The sequence below is a fragment of the Balaenoptera borealis genome (genome assembly GCF_965194805.1).
Source record: "Balaenoptera borealis genome assembly, chromosome: 2".
Lineage (NCBI taxonomy): Eukaryota > Metazoa > Chordata > Mammalia > Artiodactyla > Balaenopteridae > Balaenoptera > Balaenoptera borealis.
Genome location: NC_138867.1, coordinates 96,274,196 through 96,282,028, shown reverse-complemented (window position 1 = coordinate 96,282,028; position 7,833 = coordinate 96,274,196).

The window sequence follows — 7,833 nt, the reverse complement described above, 5'->3', positions numbered from 1 at the left end:
CTTCTAAGTTTGCTAAGGGTTTTTTTTTAATCATCATAAATGATGTTGAATTTTATAGAACAATTTTTTTCTGTATTTATTGAGAAAAATGATTGTTTTGCCACCTTTATTCTCTTTATTCTTTTTATGTGGTCAAAGAATTGCTTTCCTATTATTAAACCAACATTTTTCTGAAGTAAAACCAGTGTAGTCATGATGTGATTTGTTTGTTTTTAATAACTGGATTTGGTTTGTTTTAATATTTTTGCTTAATATCAAGATTATATATCCTTATACAGTGAGCTGGAGAGTGGCTTTCTTTTCTTAGTTTCTGGAAGAGCTTCTATAAAATTTACATTACTCTTCTTTAAATGTTTTATTGCAAATCTGAGGTGAAGTGTGTTTGGTTGGAGTCTGGTTTGGTCTTTGTGGGATACTGATTCAATTTTTTTATTAATAAGAGTATTTCTTATGTAATATTGGTAAATGGAATATTCCCAAGAATCTGTCCATTTCATCTACATTTTCAAATTTATTAGCACAGTGTTATCCCTGCCCACTTTTTATCATATGCCAAATCTGTACTGATGTCCTTTTCATTCCTATTACTGCTATTTGTAGTATACAAATTTATACCACTGTGTATTATATAAGATATTTGTATCTTCTTTCTTTTTTACTTGACCAGTGTTACCAGAGGCTTATCACTTTTATTGTTTTTTTTCAAAGAGCCAATATTTTTTTCCTTCCAGTTTTACTGAAATATAATTGACATACAGCACTGTATAAGTTTAAGGTGTACAGCAGAATGACTTGACTTACATACATCATGCAGTGATTACCACAATAATTTTGGTGAAAGAAAAAAAAATTTTTCCTTGTGATGAGAACTCTTAGGAGTTCTTACAACTGTCTTAACTTTCATATATAATATACAGCAATGTTAATTATATTACTCATGTAATTTATATCCTTAGTGCTTATTTATCTTACAACTGGAAGTTTGTACCCTTTGACTACCTTCATCCAGTTCCCCCTCACCCCTCATCCCCACATCCCCACCTCCCCACCTCTGGTAACCACAAATCTGATCTCTTTTTCTATGAGATTGTTTGGTGGTTTTTGAAATATAACTGACCTACAGCACTACGCCAATTCCTGGAACATAGTGATTCGATATTTCTATACATTACAAAATGGTCACTATGATAAGTCTAGCTACCCTTTGTCACCATACAAAGATGTTATGTTATTATTGACTATATTCCCCATGCTATCCATTTCATCCCTGTGACTCATTTATCTTGTATGGGAGTTTGTACCTCTTAATTTCCCTCACCTATTTCACTCACCCCTCTCCCCTCTGGCAACAACCTATTTGTTCTCTGTATCTATGACTGTTTCTGTTTTGTTGTGGTGGTTTATTTTTTTGTTTTTTAGATTCCACATATAAGTGAAATCATATAGTATTTGTCTTTCTCTGACTTCACTTAGCATAATGCCCTCTAGGTCCACCCAGTTGTTGCAGATGGCAAGATTTCATTCTTTTTTATGGCAGAGTAATATTCCATTGTATATATACAAGAGCCACTATTTCAGTTTTTCTTGTTGTATATTTGTTGTCTGTTTCATTGATTTCAGCTTTTTATGATTTTCTTTTTCTCTAGGTTGAGTTGGTCATTATTTTTCTATATTCTTGTAGTGGATATTTAGTTCAGATTTTTAACTTTCCAGTCTAATGCATATTTAAAGCTATAGATTTACCTCTTATTGTACTTTAGCTCCATGTTAATTTTCTGTGCTACATAACAAATTACCATAATCGTACCAGTTTAAAACAGCATACTTTTATTATCTCACAGTATCTATAGGTCAAGAGTCTTGGCACAGCTTAGCTAAGTCCTATGCTCAGGGTCTCACAAGCTGCAGTCAAGTAGTCACCTGAACTGCCTTCTTATCTGGAGCTTGGGGGGGTCCTCTTCCAAACTCATCAGGTTGTTGACAAAATTCAGCTCCTTGCAGCTGTAGAACTGAGGCCCTCAGCCACTGGAGGAGTCTCCTTTCTGTAAGCAGTTCACATCATGATTGCTTCTTCAAGGCCAGCAGTAGGAAATGTGTTGCTTTGAGTCTCTTCTTTCAGGGAAGGCCTGACAGGATTCACCTGATCAGATCAAAGGTCCTCCCCTTAAATAATCTCCCTTTTGATGAATTTAGAGTCAACTGAATAAGGACCTTAACTGCATCTTCAAAATCTTTTCACCTTTGCCATATTCTTTTGGTAAGAAGCAAGTTATAGGCTCTGCCCACACAAAGATATGGATATGGAGATAGGGAGGGATTTCAGGGACCATCTTAGAATTCCGCCTACCACGAACTCCATTCTACAAGTCTTGATATCTGTTTTAGTTACTCATCAATTTCAAAGAATTTTCTGATTTCATTATTCTAATTTGAGCCATAGATATTATTTGGAACTATAATTCTTACTTTCCAAAAATAAGTGTTTAAGTTCTCTTTTATTATTGACTTCTAACATAATTGCATTGTGATCAGATAATATATTCTGTATATGATTTAAATTCTTTGGAATTTTTTGACAATTGCTTTATGAGTTCATTTACCGCCCTCAATTTATATATTGTCATATATTCTGTATCTATAAGTCATTACTGTTGTCTTATATAGCCAATATTCATTTAGATTTACCCATATATTTGCCACCTTCTTTGTTCTTTTTTTTTTAAAATAAATTTATTTATTCATTTATTTATTTTTGGCTGTGTTGGGTCTTTGTTGCTGCATGTGGGCTTTTCTCTAGTTGCGGCGAGAGGGGACTACTCTTCGTTGCGGTGCGCGGGCTTCTCATTGCGGTGGCTTCTCGTTGCAGAGCACAGACTCTAGGTGCGCAGGCTTCAGTAGTTGTGGCACATGGGCTCAGTAGTTGTGGTTCATTGGCTCTAGAGCACGGTCTCAGTAGTTGTGGCACACGGGCTTAGTTGCTCTGCGGCATGTGGGGTCTTCCTGGACCAGGGCTCGAACCTGTGTCCCCTGCACTGGCAGGCGGATTCTTAACCACTGCGCCACCAGTGAAGTCCTGCTCTTTTTTCTTTGCTGTGTCTTTGAGCTTCCATCTGGAATAATTTTCCTTCCACCTGAAGAATACATTTAGAATTTCCTTTAGTGCCAGTCAGCTGGTTGTAAATTCATGTTTTTTGGGGTTTTTTTAATGCCTTCATTTTGGCTTCATTTTTGAAGGAGATTTTTGCTGGACATAGAATTCACCTGGTGATATCTTCTCATTGTCTTCTGGCTTCCATTTTGTTACTATGAAGAAATCAACTATCAGTCTTTTGCTCCATTGAAACTAATCTTTTTTCCTCTGGCTTCTTTCAAGATTTTGTCTTTGTATTTGATTTCCTACCGTTTAATTATGCTGTGTTAAGTGAGAATTTCATTGTATTTTCCCCCTTGGGTTTTATTAGGTATCTTGGATGAGCTGACAAGTCAGTACTGGGACATTCTCAACTATAATCTCTTTAAATATTGCCTCTGCCCAATATTCTCTCTCCTGTCTAATGGGGCCCTGAGTAAACATATGTTAGACCTTCTTGGTGTATTTCTTATATCTCTTCATTTTTCTTCTATGTGTTCTACATTTATTTTCTCTGATCATCCTAGATAGTTTCTTCTTATGTAGCTTATAAATCACAAATTCACTTTTCAGGTGTTTTTAATTTGCCATGAAACTCATTCATTGAGTTCATAATTTCTATTTTTATATTTTTTCATTCTGTTTTTCTGTTAGATTCTTTTTCTTATCTGCTCTGTTACTTTTTATGGTATCCAGTCCCTTGCTGCATATTTCAGTGAGGATTTTATTTCCATGGATTACACTTTGTGTCTGAGAATCCCAATATCTATAGCCTGCTTTGGTTCTGTTTCTGCTGTCTGTAGTTCACGTTGCTTCTAGATAATGTTGTCTTGGTTATTCTTCTACCTCATTATCTTTGATTGTTTGCATTAGAAATGTGAAAAAAGAAACAGAAATAATGTAAGATCTAGGATGATTTTCTCTTCCCTAAGAGGTTTTTGTTTCTTTCTGCTGTGTACCTGAGGTCATTAGCAGTCTGGAACTTAGGCTTTAGATTTTATGGCCTTCCAGAGGGCCCAGTGCACTGCAGTTTGTACCCTCACTCCAGGGTAGCGCCCTTGGGCTTCAGTCTAGAGCAAGGGGTGTTTCACCACTTTTGGTGAATACCAAACCCAACCGTTGTCTTTCCAACTCTTGTTGATGACAGTACAACTCTGCTTCTCAACTTATTTCTCTAGAATGGCAGCCACCCCAAGGGCAAAGTAGCTTCCTGAACTCAACCTCTTCCTGAATTTGACGAGGTAAATTCTGTCTTACCTCTCCAAGGTGCTTATTGTGTTTCTTCATATTTCATCTTAAGTGGAAACATTGGTCCAAGTGACCTGTTTTTTCATTACCCACCTCTGGAAATTCAAGGTTACATCTTGGTCATGAATAAGATATACAACGTCTGTGCTTTCGTTCTCTACATCACCCTTGGGTGACTCAAGGAGTTCCAGATAACCTCCACGATAGCATCCTTTTATCAGTGACTCATGTATTCATTCAGCAAATATTTATTTAGTGCCAAGTATGCTCTATCCTTTTTTCTAGAAATAGAGATTCAGTGATAAACAAGAACTTAGTGTTTTGTTCTAGGAGACAGACAACAAGCCAGTTTTCATATGAGATGTTTTTAACTTGAGGTGAACCCCTCAAAATTATTTGCAAGGTTTAATATATATCTTCAGTCTTCTGAAGGGAGTTTGTAGTTTTCATCACATTCTCAAAGGAGTCCATGACTCAAAAAGTTTTATTAAAGAATCACTGCTCTGTATGATATTAGAGTAATTTTAGCTCTTTTATATTAATATAAAGGTTTGAATTATAAACCTAATTTGTTATTTATTCCACATTGTGGGAATTGCAGAGCTGGACGTTGATTAGTTTTAAATAAAGCTTTCTGTTATTTAGTAGATGTTTGACTAAATGTCTGCTGCATGCTAGGCACTGAGGATACTGAAGTAAATATGATAATTTATACCTTCAAGGCATGTGCACATAGACCCCAAACAGAAAACTATGAATCTTACCTAAAAATAATAGTTCTCAAACATTGGTGGTATAAGAATCACCTAGTCAACTTGTAAAAAACTGATCTTTCTCAGGTTCCTTCCCCTGAACCTGAGACTTTGATTCAGTACACCTGGATTGAATCTTGGCCATCCCTCCAGAATTCTGAGGCAAGTGTTTTTAAACCACATTTTGAGAAGTAATAATAGTAAATACTTTTGTAATACTATTGCCTGCTGTACTATGTTCTGCATTCAATATAATTTATTCTCTCAAGTAAATAAATTATATTTATTATAATTATTTATTATAATTATATAAAAAAACGGCTTTTTCCCATTTTACAGATTAAGAAACTGACGCACAGAACAGTTAAATTGACTTGACAAAGGTCACACAATTAGTGCTAGAACCAGGGTTCAAATGCAGATCTCTGCAGGGGCAGGCTTGTAGGGGCAGGCTTGTGTCTCCCTGTGTACATGTAGCCTCCCAGTCACTCAGAGATAAGTGAAGCGCTGATCTTGACCCTCAGTGGCTCTCTCGTTTCCAGGATCTCCCTGTTAAATTAATTTTTGGCCAGTCCACTGGTCTGCTGCACACCTCACGTGAGATCACGACTTCAGGCTAACAGCTATGGGCTTTTCTCCATTTATTTCCTCCCAAGTTTGCAATTTTTCTTGACAGCACCACTGGGTATGGACTTTTTGCCCTCTACTCTACCATGTCAAGTTGGCTCCCTCCAGCTGTGGGGCTCCTAGCTTTCATTGCTGGCCTCATGCTGGTAGCACTGTTGCCCCAACAAAGCTGAGGAGTATTATGGGGGTTGGGAGATAAGAGCAGCTTCTGGTTAGAATGCCGCAGATTCCCACTGCGCCTACCCAAAATTCAGCAGAGTTTTTTAAAGTGAATAAATGATTCTCAATTTGTTGTTTTCCTTTGGTCAATTTCCAGAGCCCTCAAATGATTATTTTTGACAATTTTGTCCAGTTTATATTTGTTTTGGGGGGAGAGAATTTGATGGTATCTTCACTGTCACTAGCAGTCCGTCCTATCCATTTTGTCAGGTCTGGGATTTGATTTTACCCCACTTACAATCTAATAAGTTAGCCTATTACTGTTTCATGGATTCTGGCAGAAGACACAAAACTCCCGGATCAGAGACAGAGGATTTTGTTACTCATGACACAGCAAGCGGCACTACTATCAGCATATTTGCAGTGGTTCCTCTTGCTCACAAGCCCCCTGTGGGTGACACGAGGCCCAGGTCCGTACTACACATGCAGTGGGTCTGTGTCACATCTGAGGAACATTGAGCTTAAGGAATCCACCACTTTCGTAGCAAGCAGTAAGCAAGCTTGTTCTCTGCCCTGGAAGGAGACAGTACCTCAGATCTCAAGGTTGCTCACTGTAAGTGCTACCCTAAGAAATGGCTCAGGTAAAGAGTAGTCAGGGTCTTGCACGTACTCAGTAAGACATAGAGGAACATAACAGACACATGGATAACTGTCTCTCCCAGTTCATTTCATCTAAATAGCTTATTGGAATGAAGTTGTTAATATCTTTCATATTTTAAATGTCATGATCTGTGGTGATGTTTCCTTTTTATTTCTAGTATTGTTATTTGTGTCTTCTCTCTCTTTTTTTGCTGACTAGTTTTACCAGCTGTTTATTAATTTTATTAGTATTTTTCAAAGAACCATCTTTTGCTCTTGTGGATCCTCTGTTATTCTTTTTCTAATCTTGAATTTCTGGTCTTATTTTTATCATTTCTATCTTTTTATTTGGATTTCATTTCCTGGGTATTTTTTCTTCCCTAATTTCTTGATGTGGTTGTTTAGACAGTTGACTTCCTGGCTTTGTTTTCTGATATGCCCATTTAAGACTAGAAATTTCCCCCTCATTGTATTTTAGCTATATCCCACAAGTTTTGATATTTAGTATTTTTAGGAACATTCAAATTGAAATATTTTATGATTTCTGCTGTGATTTATTTTTTGATTCATGGCTTATTTTGAAATGTGTCTTTTAATTTCCAGACATATAGGGGCTTTTCTCGTTTTTGTTTTTGTTTTTCAGATTAGTGGTTAGTGAACACATTCATATTATTTCAGTCTTTTGATTTGTTTTTATTTGCTTTGTGGAGACTTGCTCAATGGCCAAAAACATGGCCTGATTTTGTTAATGTTCCATATGTATGTGAAAAGAATATGTGTTCTGAAATTGTATTGGGTGCCATAATCTGTATCTGTCAATGAGGTCAAGTTCATTAATCATGTTCAAATCATTTATATCCTTACTGATTGAGCTGTGAGTCTGATGGACATATGTAAGATATCCAGGGAAATGGTAGAGTAAGCGAAAGAGGACAGTGGATCAAGACCCTGAAAACACGAGCATTGAATGCCAAGGGTTTCAAGGGTATGAAGCCACAGGAAAAACGTTTTACATGTCAGAGAAGCCATCTCTTTCCTGACTTAATTAGCACTCCTCCCCACTTTACTCTGCTTTCTTCCATTCATTCATTCTTTTCAATGAATGGATCTGAAATTGTACACAATGTCTGTCCTCTGTCTCCTGCTCTAGACTGCACAATCTCCATGAGGACTGGGGCCATCTTTGTCTTGTTCACACTGTATCCCTAGTGCCTTTAGAAGACTCTAAATATTTGTGGCATAAGTGATTGGTGCATTTTCTTGACATGTATACTTGAT